This window comes from Staurois parvus, unplaced genomic scaffold, assembly GCF_062004578.1.
Source record: "Staurois parvus isolate SC_StPar_1 unplaced genomic scaffold, SC_StPar_1.0 ptg000191l, whole genome shotgun sequence".
In the NCBI taxonomy this organism is placed as follows: Eukaryota; Metazoa; Chordata; class Amphibia; order Anura; family Ranidae; genus Staurois; species Staurois parvus.
The window spans coordinates 7902309-7916983 of record NW_028317987.1 but is presented as its reverse complement, the minus strand read 5'-3'; the positions used below and the strand labels follow the sequence as shown (position 1 = coordinate 7916983).

The window sequence follows — 14675 nt, the reverse complement described above, 5'->3', positions numbered from 1 at the left end:
CTCTTCACTAGTGTACCTTTCCAGTTCCTGTGTTTATAAATATGGACACAGAATGATCTCTGATTCTGTACAGGTGATCAGCAGGTCCAGGTGATTAGCAGGTCCAGTCCAGAAATCATTGGCCTGGACCTGATAATCGGCTTGTGGTGTACTGAATGACAGCACAGTCAGGGCGGTGGGCTCACACGTGTACATGTACTGTATGTGATCTGGAACAGAGGGACTGCCCTGCCGCAGTATAAGTGTGGTGGTCGGTCCTGAACTGGGTAAAGTCAGATTGTTTGCCGATGATCTTTTACTTACTTTGGTCCAACCCAACACCTCCCTGCCAGTCCTATTCTCTGTACTCCATACATTTCCCTTTCCTCTGTAAAACAGAATGATAGTTTCCTTGGCCCACCTCCTACCTGGATTATTTGGGCATTCATCTCCCTCGCTCGTACAACACACTCCATGAGGCCAACTACATCCCCACTTTCAAATACTTGAGAGTCCTACTTCTGTCCTGGACTCATCTTCACCTCTCCTGGATAGGGAGGATCAGCGATGGAAAATTGGCAATTTTACCAAAACTCCTTTACTTGTCCTGTACTCTTCCCCATCCCCACCCCCACCAATCCCCATCTCCTCCTATACTCTGAAATCTTTTTAAATCAGGTCTTGTGATTCTACTGAGCAGCCAAAGGGCCACGAATCCCAAGACATGCTATGTATATACATAAGGAACAAGGAGGTTTGGGTGTTCCAAATGTTACTAAATATTTCTTGGTGCCCAGATTACCCCACTAACCCCCCTTTACACCACAATACATGGCTCCTTATGGGCTGACTTAGAAGCATTGCTCTGTTCTCAAACTTCTCACCATTCACTCCCATGGCGTCCTCCTAAATCCAGACCTACGTCTATCAGCCTCTTGATGGGTCACACACTCTGCACCTGGAACTCTATTCAATATTCCAGCAACTTCATATCCCCTCACTTGCCTCTCTGTCCTCTTTTGGGTGATCCTAAAACGGTTACAAACGTTACTAATCTGCGCTCCCCCCGGAACCCTTGGTACATCTTAATGCATTTGCAGCCCCCAGGCCTCACAAGTTCCCAATATAAATTGTCACACATTCCATACCCTGGACTTTGTCTGCCCTTGTACTACATAGCTGGGGGGAGATCTAGAGGAGATTGTCCAATCAGATTGTATAGGAAGGTATTATAATGAGGGAGGTGTGGTCCCGAGCGGTGAAAACGCCCTGTCACACCCCCTTCTGTGATGCAACAAGGAAGTGAAGGCTTCTGGGAAGTGGCCTACAGGAAGTGAATGCTGAGATATCATGGACAGGAAATGATGCAATCTGAAAATCCGTTCCAACGTTCCAATAAACTGACAGACAAGTGATGGTCCTGTGGATGAGGGGAGAGGAAAGCCCATTGGGATGGCCGGGCCAGAGATGGCATCAGAGAACGCTTCTGTGTATTATGGGAGGGAAATTCTGCCTGAAAAGGGGAACTTCTCCTTTAAGTATGGACCAAACTGGTCACGTCTGGGTGAATGACGGTCCATTCAGTCAACAATTTATAGACTCAGCCAATCACAGGGCAGGACTCCATTGTTATTCTTCTCCTGATATCAATGGCCAACCCGGTCCCACACTTCATCCATGTCTTTGGGGACCTCTGATCTCCTAATGAACTGTTTCTTCCATGATGATCAGCCATGGAGTATATCTGAGGTGTATATCAGGGTGTGCTTCTTCGCCACATGAGAGCTGGGATGTCCAGCAACATTCATCTAGAAGACATTTCCCACACTCAAGGCACGAATACACCTCCTGGGTTGTGTGGGACCCCTGATGTACAGGAAGACAGGACTTCAGTGAGGAGCATTTCCCTCACTCAGGGCAGGAAAGTGGCTTCTCCTCCATGTGAGATTTCTTATGCCTGGAAAGATTGAAGCTCCTTGAAAAACATTTCCCAAACTCAGGATAGGAATACGGCTTCTCCCCCGTGTGACATCTCTGATGTGTAACAAGTGCTGATTTATATATGAAACATTTCCTGCACACAGAACAGGAATACAGCTTTTCCCCGTGTGAGATCTCTGATGTGTGTACAGATCAGACTTCTGTGAAAAACATTTACCACACTGAGAACAGGAAAGTGACTACTCCCCCGTGTGAGATCTCTGATGTTTAGAAAGACTGGACTTCTCTGAAAAACATTTCCCGCACTCAGGACAGGAATACGGCTTATCCCCCATGTGAGATCTCTGATGTTTGTAAAGACTAGACTTGTCTGAAAAATATTTCCCGCACTCAGGACAGGAATACGGCTTCTCCCCTGTGTGAGATCTCTGATGTACATAAAGATTAGACTTCTGTGTAAAGCATTTCCCGCACTCAGGACAGGAAAATGGCTTTTCTCCCGTGTGAGATCTCTGATGTCTGGAAAGAATGGATTTTTGTGAAAAACATTTCCCACACTCAGGACAGGAATATGCCTTTTCCCCCGTGTGAGATCTCTGATGTGTGTAAAGACTGGACTTCTGTGAAAAACATTTCCCACACTCAGGACAGGAATGTGGCTTCTCCTCCGTGTGAGATCTTTTATGCACATTAAGATGGGATTTAGAACTGAAACATTTCCTGCACCCAGGACAGGAATAGGGCTTCTCCCCTGTGTGAGATCTTTTATGCACATTAAGATGGTATGTAGAATGGAAACATTTCCCGCACTCAGTACAGGAGAAGCTCTTCTCTGTTGGAAGGCCGGCCCGGTCCCGCACAGTCTGAGGTTCCTCAGGATACAAGGAATCCGATGGTCCATCTACACTGGGTGGTGCCGGATGGACATTGGAGGGAGCCGGGTTTTCTCCTGGACTATACTGTGTGATGTCCTCATCTTCTACTTTCCAGTCTGGAGACAAAGTGAGACAATCCTCGGAGGTTTTCCTCATCTCCCGGCCATGGACTAAAATACAAAGACAAAGAGGATTACTAGACAGGAGCTGATTGGTTCCCCCAAACCAGGACTCCGCCCACATCAGGCAGCTTGGTCTCTGAGGAGCTTACAATTCCACCCTCAAGGGAACTAGGAAATGGCTCCTCTGATCTCCTACCAGGTCATTTCTTTATTCATGGACCTTAGTCAGAGAGTGAGGAAACAACCAGAACTGATACATAAATTGTGTCTGCAGCACAGAGAAGGAAGATTATCCGAGAGAAATCCAGGAATACAGGACGGGGAACACAGCTCAGGAAAGTGACCAGGGGATTACAGGCTGATATCACCCAGTCCCCGCCCTACTCTGGACCAATCAGTGAGCAGTATGGGTGGAGGAATGGATTTAGTGTTCATGACCCACCTGTGCTGATCTCTGTAGGAGTGTCCTCCTCTATAAATGTCCCCGTTATTCCATCCTCCTCCATAGACTGCTGATCATCCCTCACATACGCCTCTTCTTCTTCTGCTTTCACCTCAAATTCTATATCGATTGGATCTCCACTCTAAATCAAGGAAATGAGAGAAAATATCATCTGTAAAATATGAGCTTTATTATTGTGACATCACACACACAATCCATACATTGTCTCTACAAGTCCATCTTATAGATGCTCCATCCCACCAGCCAGGCCCAGACTGGGCCAAAAACATTGTCCCAGGCATTTTAGACTGAGCAGCCCAGTGTAATCCTCCGCACAATGTAGAAAAAGAAAACTTTCCACCCACATATCTCCATCTCTGAGGCACAACACTGCCGGGGGGTGTAGGTGAGGCAGACACAGGAGGAGAGGGAGGGAGGAGGAGGAACAGAACCAGCTCTCTCTCTCTCAACTGTCCACGTGGGAAAAGGGGTGGAATGTCATTGATGGCTCTGGGCTGTAAGAGAGAGACTCTCTCAGCTCAGAGCCCTGCAGCCACTGGGCAGCCGCAGTCCAGCCTCCTGGGGCCACTAACAATGGAATCAGAGCAGCAAGGTTACCCTGCCCCCTGGCTTAGTCCCCCATGGCTCCGGGGCTCCAGAGCTGTCTGCCTCACTCCCTCCCCAGACATCACAGGGTACTAAGGAAATGCAGCAGAGTTCCCAGAGTTCTGGCCCTGTCCGGAAGCCCCTGTCCACCAGGCAAATACCCAGTGTGCCCTATGGCCAGTCTGGACCTGACACAAACCTTGTAATGGTGAGGGATGGTGTGACCCCCCTGTGTGGAATCCTGGGAATACAGAGGACAGTGACATCTTTCTGGTAGATTTTTGTAGCTGGATGACTCCACCATGGTGTCCTGGTACAGATCTTTGTGTTTTTCTGGAATCTCTGACTCCTCCATCACCCCATCCTCATCCTCCTCTTCTTCTATTTCTTCTTTTTTCTCAACTTTAGGATCTCTCAGGTCTCCACTCTGAATATATAATAAAAATGACATCAATGGTAACAATGCAGATAATGTACAGATCCTAATGATACTATCAGTGATTGTTCCTCATCTACCTGATGATGGTGAGGGATGGTGTGACCTTCCTGTGTGGAATCCCGGGAATACAGAGGACGGGGACATCTCTCTGGTGGGTTCCTGGTATTAGGTGGCTCCATCATATCCTTGTGTCCTTCTGAAAACTCCTCCATCACTCCATACTCCTCATCCTCCTCTTTATACTCTTCTTTAACATCAATATTATCATCCCCGAGGATTCCACTCTGAAAGATATAATAAAACATTCATTGTAACAAACATGCTGTGTATAAATCACAACTACCAATAATTGTCATCATCTACCTGATGATGGTGAGGGATGGTGTGACCTTCCTGTGTGGAATCCCGGGAATACAGAGGACGGGGACATCTCTCTGGTGGGTTCCCATGACTGGATCCATCTGTAGGAAACACACACACTGACTGAATCCATTGTTTCTATGTGTTTATCAGATGATGGGGGATCTAGGTGGATCCTCCGTACTGCTCTCTCCTTTACAATAAAGTCTCCTCTTACCCGGTGATGTGAGGGGCGGCTGATTGTCCATCATGACGTCCTTGTAGAGATCCTTGTGTCCTTCTAAATACTCCCACTCCTCCATGGAGAAATAGACAGTGACACCCTGACACCTTATAGGAACCTGACACACACAATGATACAGTCACCATCCAGACACATCCCTTGTCTGTTACTGGAGAATGTCCCAGAATTCCCGGCACCGCTCACCTCTCCTGTCAGCAGCTCCATCATCTTCTTGGTGACTTCTAGAATCTTCTGCATGTTGTGTCTCTCAGGGTTTAGGGAGTCACATGGAGGCACTGTGATGGTCATATGATCACCTGACTTCAGAGGAGGAAATCTCTGAGGAACCAATAGGAATATCATGTTAGACTCCCAGAATCCTCCTCACCTCTCCGGTCAGGTCTGAGTTTTATTAATAGAGATGAGAGTGATGTCATGTGACCTCCCAGAATCCTCCTCACCTCTCCGGTCAGGTCTGTGTTTTATTAATAGAGATAACAGTGATGTCATGTGACCTCCCAGAATCCTCCTCACCTCTCCGGTCAGCAGGTAGATGATGTCCAGGGTGAGGTTTAGTATCTTCTCAGTCATGTGACTCCGGTCCTCCTCCATCCTCATTGGTGCCATCATGTGATCTATACAGGTCTCCTTGTAGACGGATAACTTTGGGAAATGAAAGTAAGAATGATTTGGATGGTATTGGTCACACAATAATAGGATGTGGATGTGAGGGGGGAATAGGAGGGTTGCTGGACAACCACTTGTTTCATTTTGGATAGAGTAAGGGAGGGTTATAACCTCTGTCAGTTGTTTTTGCCATCTGTGTCCCATTGGGGATATTTCCCTTCACTTCCTGTCCCATAGCCAAAACAAGTGAGAGGAAATCCCCACCAAAAGTGAGGGAATTCTGGTGTCACCAGAACTAGTTTCCCCATTGGAGGATTTACCCTCTATTAGTGTTCTGATGTCAACCCAAAATTTGGGGCTCTCTTTCACTCTTGGTTATAATGGTCAGCGGGACAAATGGGGGCAGAAACCACAATGAAAACTGACAGATGCTCTAATTCCTCTCTAATCTAAACCTAAAAAAAAAAGTTTTCCCTTTAGTTATACCTTAAGAATTACCGCCCCCCACGGGAACATGTTTAGTTTAGACTGTTTAGTGTTTAGACCCCAGAACTCTCTTGGTCTGCCGGATCAGAAATTCCCTTTTCTCTGTTGTGTTTGTTTTGTCTCTGAACTGGTTTTGATGAGTTTTAGATCTGCAGACAAGGAATGATAAATGGTTACATAGTCGGTAAGGTTGACTAAAGACACTCGTCCCTCCAGTTCAGCCGCATTGTGTGTATCTGCGTGTCTATGGCACCATCCTCTTCCATATCCCTTACATTGTGTTCCCTAAGAAAGGTTTGTGAATGTATCTACACTCCCCGCTGACACTCCAACTGTGGAAGGGAGTTCCACATCCTTACCGCTCTAACAGTAAAGAACCTAACACACAGTTTAACCTCTTGACCTCCAGAAGGTATTACCTCTTTATGACCAGGTTATTTTTTGCTGTTCAGCACTGAACTAATTTAACGGCAAATTGCTCGGTCATGCAACACTGAACCCAAATGCAATTGATATAATTTTTTCACACAAATGGAGCTTTCTTTTGGTGGTATTTGATCACCACTGGGGGTTTTGTATGTTTGTAACACACTGCATTGTTACTAACTGCAGATTGTTAAATGGCCACAAGATGGCTGTGCTCTGCAGTTCAGCTGATACCGGAAATTGTACAGCAACGCTGAGAATGCTGGGACTTGTATGCTGCAAGCAGGATTTCTTCATTCAGTGCAGCTGACATAGAACTACAGATCCCAAGTCAGTGAGTAAAGGGGCTGGAGCGTATAAAAGGGGAAAAGCCCAGGAGGAGAGGAGAAGAGAGGCAGGGTGCGTGTGAGAACAGAGTGCCGATCCAGGAGGCCTCAGGCTGGATCAGACTGAATCAGAGGATGGAGAAGGGAATTTCCAGATTGTTGATTGTACAGAGAGGCAGGATAGTCAATCCTGCATGTAGGTGGATCGAGTCATCGGCACCACTATCTCCATGGGAAGACAGCCAGAAAAGGGGCCCCCAGCAACAAGGACATCATGTCACACCACTACTTTGAAGGACTGGTGAGAGAGTTCCTAACCCACACCACACCACCATGTGATACAGGGTCCATAGTTGTTGCCGGTTACTAAGTCCAGGATTCTTACAATGCAGACTGCCACATAGAGACACAGTCTCTGTAGCCCAATCAGTGCTGCGGCCTATCTACACCAGAAGCCCATTGAAGTATCACACACAGTATATCAGCCCTAATAGATTCTGTTGCCTGATTGGCAGGAACTGGAAAAAGGTAAAATCCTATTACCTCCGGCCTGTTCTACACAAAGTTCCACCAGCCAAGTCTCACACTAAAGGGACATACTTCTGCTGAAGTCTGCTCTCACCCTCCTCAGTTTGAGTAACCACCAGACCCAAGTAAACTCCTAGATTGCTGCCTTTATTAAAGGGGAACTCTGCTTGCTGTGTCCTCATCACCAGGGAAGGGACATTTTCTCATGAAGAAAAGGGATGACCCCTCCACTGTACACCAACGTAAAGAGCTCCACCAAACCAGCAGAAGAGTCTTTCCTGCATTGGGTGATGGGGTTTATATGGGACTTTCTGCTTGTCCAAACCCTCAGAGAGTTAAGCACTGGCTCTGTTTACTGGGAGCCCACAAGGGAGCGAGCCTAACATTCCTAATCTCCCCTTTTCTGCCTGTTTGGGGAAAGTTCTCTGGGTAGGAGAGAAACAATAAAACTCTGAGTCCTGGAGGACAATTCGGTCTATTTAACGTGGTATTGTGCTGTAATATGTTGTTTATTTCTCCTGAACGGTTCATAGTTTCTCACATTAGTCATCGATTCTTTGTGTGTATATTGCTGCTAATCTGACTCTAATACAGACTGATTTACTATTCATTCAATGCTATGTGATTATTGTGTGTTATAGCCAGGGGGGACACCTGGCCAAGGTATTACAATGGTGTCAGCAGGGGATGTGCACCAGCCAGGGCTCAGAAGTGAACAGGGAACCCAAAATACTCAGCGACTCTTGAGGGGGTAGTGCTACATATAAATGAAAAAAGACCAACATTAAAAAAAAAACAATATTTTCTACTTTCTGTTATTAAAAATATCTGACCAAATCACATTTCTTCATAAATTTAGGCCAAAATGTATTCCACTACTTGTCTTTGGAAAACAATCCCCAGTAAGTGTATATTAATTGTTGTGTGTGAAAGTTATAGAGTCTACAAACTACGGGATATATACTAGAATCTACGCATCTTTTAAGCAGCTCTGACTTTCCTACTGCCTATCACATTTCTTGAGGTGCTAAAATGCCAGGACAGTACACACAAGAGTAGATGATGCTTGGAGTAAACTTCCAGCAGAGGTAGTGAGCCAGTCAGCAGTAAATAGCTTCAAACATGCTTGGGATAAGCATAGCTCTATACTCAGACAAAACGTTACCAAACAAACCCCCACCCACCTCCCCCCCAAAAGAACTTGCTGGGCCACACAGTTTTTTCTGCCTTCACTTTTCTATGTTTCTAAATTACCTCATTTTTGGAAAGTAGACAGTCTGAGGTATTTTCTGGGAGGCATGTTGAATCCATGGAAGATTTTATTTTTTGCCACAAGTATTTGGGATATGACAAAAATTGTATTTTTCTTTACACAAAGTTGTCACTTTAATGAGATATTTCTCACACATCCCATGGGTATATGTGTAATTACAGCCCCAAACAAGTACAGACTATCCATGTACAGGGCCCAAAATCCAATCAGCACCTTCAGGCTTTCAAGGGGCATTAATTATTCATTGGATGTCCTGAATACCTATCACAGTTTTGGAGACTCTAAAATGCCCCAATAGTACAAACACCCCTAAATGACCCTTTTTTGGAAAGTCGACACTCCAAGGTATTTAACCAGCGGCATGCTGAGTATTTTGCAGATCTCATTTTATTGTCACAAGGTTTTGAGGAATGAAAGATTAAAATAAAAAATATTTTTTTTTTTCATTTTCCAAAAGCCTGGGAGGTGTAGACTTCAACTACCAAATAATGAAGCCATTGTTAACCACCTGCAGAGCTAGACATTGGTACAAAAAAGTGTCTATATATTTATCATTAAATAATGACATTTAATAATGTCAATTGGCTCTATACAATGCTTTTGTTATTTACAAAGCTACTGGAAGAATCGGATCCTTCCTAAATATCAGGAGGAGATCATCACTGCCTTTTAGTATCCAGAAGGCACTGCGGCCCAAAGCCCAAATCCAGATGCAGTTAGCCGGCTGCATGAGAGGCATTTTCCTGATGTCCTCCCACCTACCTCAACACAAAAGTCGCCCCAAAAATGATGTGTCTGGTAAACATGGAATAAGGGGAGAAACTCCAGAGTACAGCATGGCACAGTGTAGGGGTCCACACAATTCAGCACAGGACAGGTCTCTAAAGATCATAGGTAGTCAGGAAAAATATATATATTTTTTAAATAATGTTATATTGTTACTTTGTTATTGTTAACTGTTATTTGCTTTGCAGGAACACCAGTCAGCTGCAGCATTGATCGGTGTATTCTGACGCTGACACAGATAGGCCTTTCAACAACACCAGAGGCCATGTAAATTTGGACTGTTGTGTCTGAATGGAAGACAGGATAAATACATCACATTTGTCCTTCCATTTTACTCGAGTAGTTCTTCATGCAAAAGCAGAATTCTTCCCCTCTCTAAGTGGGGTGTTACCAAGCCACTGGGGAAAGCCTTTGTGATTAGATCGCATGGTGCCATAGCAGCCAATTTCTTGAAGGAACAAATGTCTAAAAAGTTGCATGCTAGCATAAAGGTTGTCCACGTACAAATGGTACCCCATATTCAACAAGGGTGACAAGTCCCACACTATCTTACCACTGCTCTCCATGTAGTCTGGACATCGGGGCCATTGCAGCAGAGAACACGGACATATGATGAATCGGGTCTGTTGACCAATATGAGCACAATTCATTCTTTGTAAGGGCCATGTTAAGGGTTAGGCCCAAAAAAGCTTTAAATTCAGAAACCGTGACAGGTTTGAACTCGAATAGGCTGGCACACTTTGAATTTGAGTTGGCAGAGATGTATTGTTGGGTATAAAGATTGCTTTGGTGCACAATCAAATTGTAGAGGTCTTCAGTGAAAAACAGCTAAAATAAATCAAGGGGCGTTGTTAAGTTCTCTGTTTCCACCTGAACCCGGGGCTGTGAATGGGGGGATGATGGATGCTGCTGAATCTGGGGGAAACCATTCAGGGTTTGCAGGCACCTCTGGGAGGACACCATGGGCTCTACAGGCCTGTGCTTGAATTCTTGGTGGATGCAGTTGCATAATGCTACGAGTCCTAGCCACATCACCAGCTTGTACTGCACTTGGGACTCACCACGTCACCATGAAATACTGCAGTGCTGATGTATAAAAGGCTAGGAAGTACTAGGCCACTGGTGCTTGTCAATCCAGCAAAAGGTAGTGCAGTGTTAGTGCTGTCACTGTGCTGCATATGAGAATAATCCTGCATTTCTAGCACCTCAGCAACCTGGGAATGGGGTTGGGTGTGCCTGATCTTAGCAGGGTCCTCTTCACCATCATCAGACCTACCTGCTGGGGTGTCACTGCTCTCTACAGGTCCATAATCTGAGCCTGTTTCTGATAGTGAGGCTTCCCCTTCACTCTCATCTGTCATGCTGGGAATCCTGTACACCTCTCTAGGGAACTTTTTTTTGGACACTAAATTTATGGGTACATAGTGGCAGCTATGGGAAAAAGAGCTCCTGGCTAGCAATCAGGGACTGCTTGTGTGCTAGAAATGAAATGATCTGCTGGTGGTAGGAGAGATCAGGCTCAGATGTTGCTGACTCTGGTTTTGCAGACAATGTATCAGAGATGGCAGTGATCTGAAAAATTATACTGACATTGCATTTGTTGGGGGGGCTAAATGCAAGTGGTGGCAGTGATCGGGGCTGATCCTGCTAACACTGCATTTATGGGGACACCATTCCATCAGGAGATCCCTGTGCTCAAATCCCAACAGCTAGTGCATGCATCTATCCATCAGGTGCTAAAGGGGTGTAACCACATATTAACACCAGAAATACTGAGACCCCTCTGCACACTGCTATATACCCTTCAAGCAGACTATGCAATAAATAGGGACATTTAGTTCACACATATTACAATACATGCTTAAACTGGCCAACTGTGTCAAAGTGATCCCTCTATGGCCAGTCCTACACAATGGGGAGAGCTACAAGGTTCAGGTCTGGCTACTGACCCAACAATACAACAAACAAGAGATCCATGTGCTCATATCCCAACAGCTAGTGCATGCACTAGCTGTTTGGATTTGAGCACACACTAGCTGTTGGGATTTGAGCACATGGATCTCTTGTTTGTTGTATTGTTGGGTCAGTAGCCAGACCTTTACCTTGTAGCTCTCCCCATTGTGTCTTTTCCCCTATGCTAGCATTGTGTCCACAGTAGCACTTGCGTAGGCAGAGCAGAGTAGGACTGGCCATAGAGGGATCACTTTGATGCAGTTGGCAGCTTAAGCATGTATTGCAATATGTGTGAACTAAATGTCCCTATTTATTGCATAGTCTGCTTGAAGGGTATATAGCAGTGTGCAGAGGGGCCCTTCAGAATTTCTACCATTCCATCGGGGACACTAGTATTGGTCTGACCGTGACCAGGATACCAGTCCAGAGAAACACTATACTAGTGATCAGCAATTTATAGTGTGACTGTGATAATGTGGCAGCCAATCAGAGACTGGCAGTAACTGACACTGACTGGGGGGGACACTAACTGATGTCATTAGTGACACTAATACAGAGATCTGTGATAATACTGTACACTGTCACTGTACTAATGACTCTGTCTGGGTGACGGGGGTGATCAGGAAGGCAATCAAGGGGTTCACTGTGTGCCTAACAAGTGTATGTGTGCTGATTGTACTCCCAGACTGGATGGATTTTCTTCCTGATCTCAGCTCTGAATGGTAAGTGAGATCAGGGAGAAGAAGCAACCAGATCTTCATGTGTGATCACTAACACCCTGATCTCTGTGCTGTGGTTGGCCACAATTATCAGCAGGTTCACAGCCACAATCATTGGTTGCAAGCCTGATGACAAACTCATGCTGTGTCCAACCACAGCGTGAGCAGCAAGGGGCAGCGTGCACTCCTGTAAACCAGGAAGATGCTGGCAGGCAAATGGTTAAACACTTTTCCCTTTGTAAGTGTCAGCGCTGCTGCAGCACTTTCTGTACATCAGAGAGATGTCCCTTCACAGGGGGGATTAGGACACCTCCCAGGATTAGGACACTCCCATGATTAGGACAACCCCCAGGATTAGGACAATCCCATGATTAGGACAACCCCCAGGATTAGGACAACCCCCCCAGGATTAGGACAACCCCCCCAGGAGTAGGACATCCACCAGGGTTAGGCTACTCCCCCAGATTAAGAACACCCCCCAGGATAAGGACACACCTATTATTAGGAAACCCCCCAAGATTAGGACACTCCCCAGAAATGCCATTTAAAGGTGTTGGACATTTATAATGTTTCACTTTAACTATTTAAAACCTCCCTGCTCCCGGCCAACTGGATTCCTGCATTGTACATGTCCCTCAGGGTGATTGTCTGACACCCCCTTGTCTATTAGCCCAACTATTGTGCATTGGCTGCCATTGACTTCAGGAAGGTTTGAGTTCAGCCAGTTCACTGAGCAACACTGGAACCGAACCCAGGAGAGCTCAGCTCACTCCTATGAGAAGACCACCTCTCCACAATGAGGAGAATGTTCCGGCCCCCGGAAGTGGGGGAATGTTCTGCCCCTGAAGGGGTTCATCTGGGTTCCCACACTATATATGTGTGTATCATCATTTGCTGGAGATAAAAGATGTCACAGTGACTATGGAGGAAGAGGACGGACATGACTATGGAGGAAGAGGACGGACATGACTACTGAGGAAGAGGACAGACGTGACTATGGAGGAAGAGGATGGACGTGACCATGGAGGAAGAGGACAGACATGACTATGGAGGAAGAGGACGGACATGATGGGGGTTACTGGGTGTAAATAGAACATAACATCTTATTACCTCCTCTGCTGCAACTTCCACCAATGGCTCCTCTCTACTTCCTGTCTGTACCTGACATCACTTCCTGTCTTCCATAGAGACTTCCTGTCTGGGTAGAAGTGAGATCCCCACCTTGTGGAGCTCAGAGGAACTGCAGCCCCGAGAAGCGTCTGGTAGTGTGACCCCGGCCTTGTGCTGGGTGTGTATGGACTGTAGATCCTTATAGAGGGGTCACCTCCACTCCCACCAAGGGGGACAGAAATACATGACTGCTCAGCGGAGGGGTTTTGGACCTATCTGAGCTCCACAAGGTGAGGATCTCACTTCTACCCAGACAGGAAGTCTCTATGTAATACAGACAGGAAGTGATGTCAGGTACAGACAGGAAGTGATGTCAGGTACGGGCAGGAAGTTCCATGAATGAGGAAGCAGAGAGGAGACATTCCTGGATCTGGCAGCAGAGGAGGTAATACGTAGATGAACCCCTTCAGGGGGAGGAGTTGATGATAATATATTTTGTTCCCAAAGCTGACTTACAGGAAAAACAAAAAGACGTCTGTAAGTGAGTGCGGAATGTGTATGACCCCTCCACAGACACGTAGGTGCCGGCCTGATCCGTGGTCACAGGGGCAGTATGAAGACAAGGCGGTTGGCTGCACAAGCAGTGATGTAGGAGATAAAATCCTTTATTGGAATCCTTTACACACAATGTAGTAATAACATGACAGCTCCAGGACAGGACAGAGGAACAGAAGACGCGTCACACCAATACAGGCTTTCATGTTCTATGTAAATGGAAGGATTTGGATTTGTCATTTGCAGACACCTCCCTCCAGGGCTGAGTGCCGAGTGGGATGTTATCATGTTTATGTAGGATTGTTTCATTTATTGTCTCATTATATTGTGGGTGACTCCACCTCCCTGCTTGGACTGAACAAATAAAAGGTGTCACTCATCCTTCCTTATCATGCTGGTTTCCATTTCATATATCTGTGACCTGTCCGAGGAACCACATATATTACAGGGATTGTTGTCACTTTATGTGTCATGATATTAATGATGTCATGTTGTTGTATACTTTGTTATCCCGGATTCCAGACAAATCCTTATCAGCTGTTACATGTTATTTAAAGCTGTTCTGGACAAATAAAAATCAGTAATGACTAAGCCTGTATTGGTGTGACGCGTCTTCTGTTCCTCTGCTCTGTCCTGGAGCTGTCATGTGTTACTACATTGTGTGTAAAGGATTCCAATAAAGGATTTTATACACTACATCACTGCTTGTGGGGCCAACCGCCTTGTCTTCATACTTGTCTGTTGCCTGCCCTGACCTTTCTCCTGATTCCTGGATCTCCTCCTCATCTCTCCTCCATATCCTCTTACACAGCTTTTCTCCACACCTGCAGTGACCCTGGGGGGAGGAAACTTGGCACCAGCACGCCGCCAAATCCATCCCCACCATTAGGGGCTCTGGA

At 45.9% G+C, this 14675-nt stretch overlaps 1 long non-coding RNA gene across 1 annotated transcript; it reads right to left on the bottom strand.

Moving 5' to 3' along the window:
* Positions 1-5195: 5195 nt before the first annotated feature.
* Positions 5196-13534, bottom strand: LOC149461960 (uncharacterized). The gene is made up of 3 exons (XR_016312757.1): positions 13222-13534; positions 5522-5650; positions 5196-5326 (listed from the first exon to the last, which is right to left on the bottom strand). It is a non-coding gene; the product is annotated as an uncharacterized LOC149461960 (long non-coding RNA).
* Between the last annotated feature and the right edge of the window lie 1141 nt (positions 13535-14675).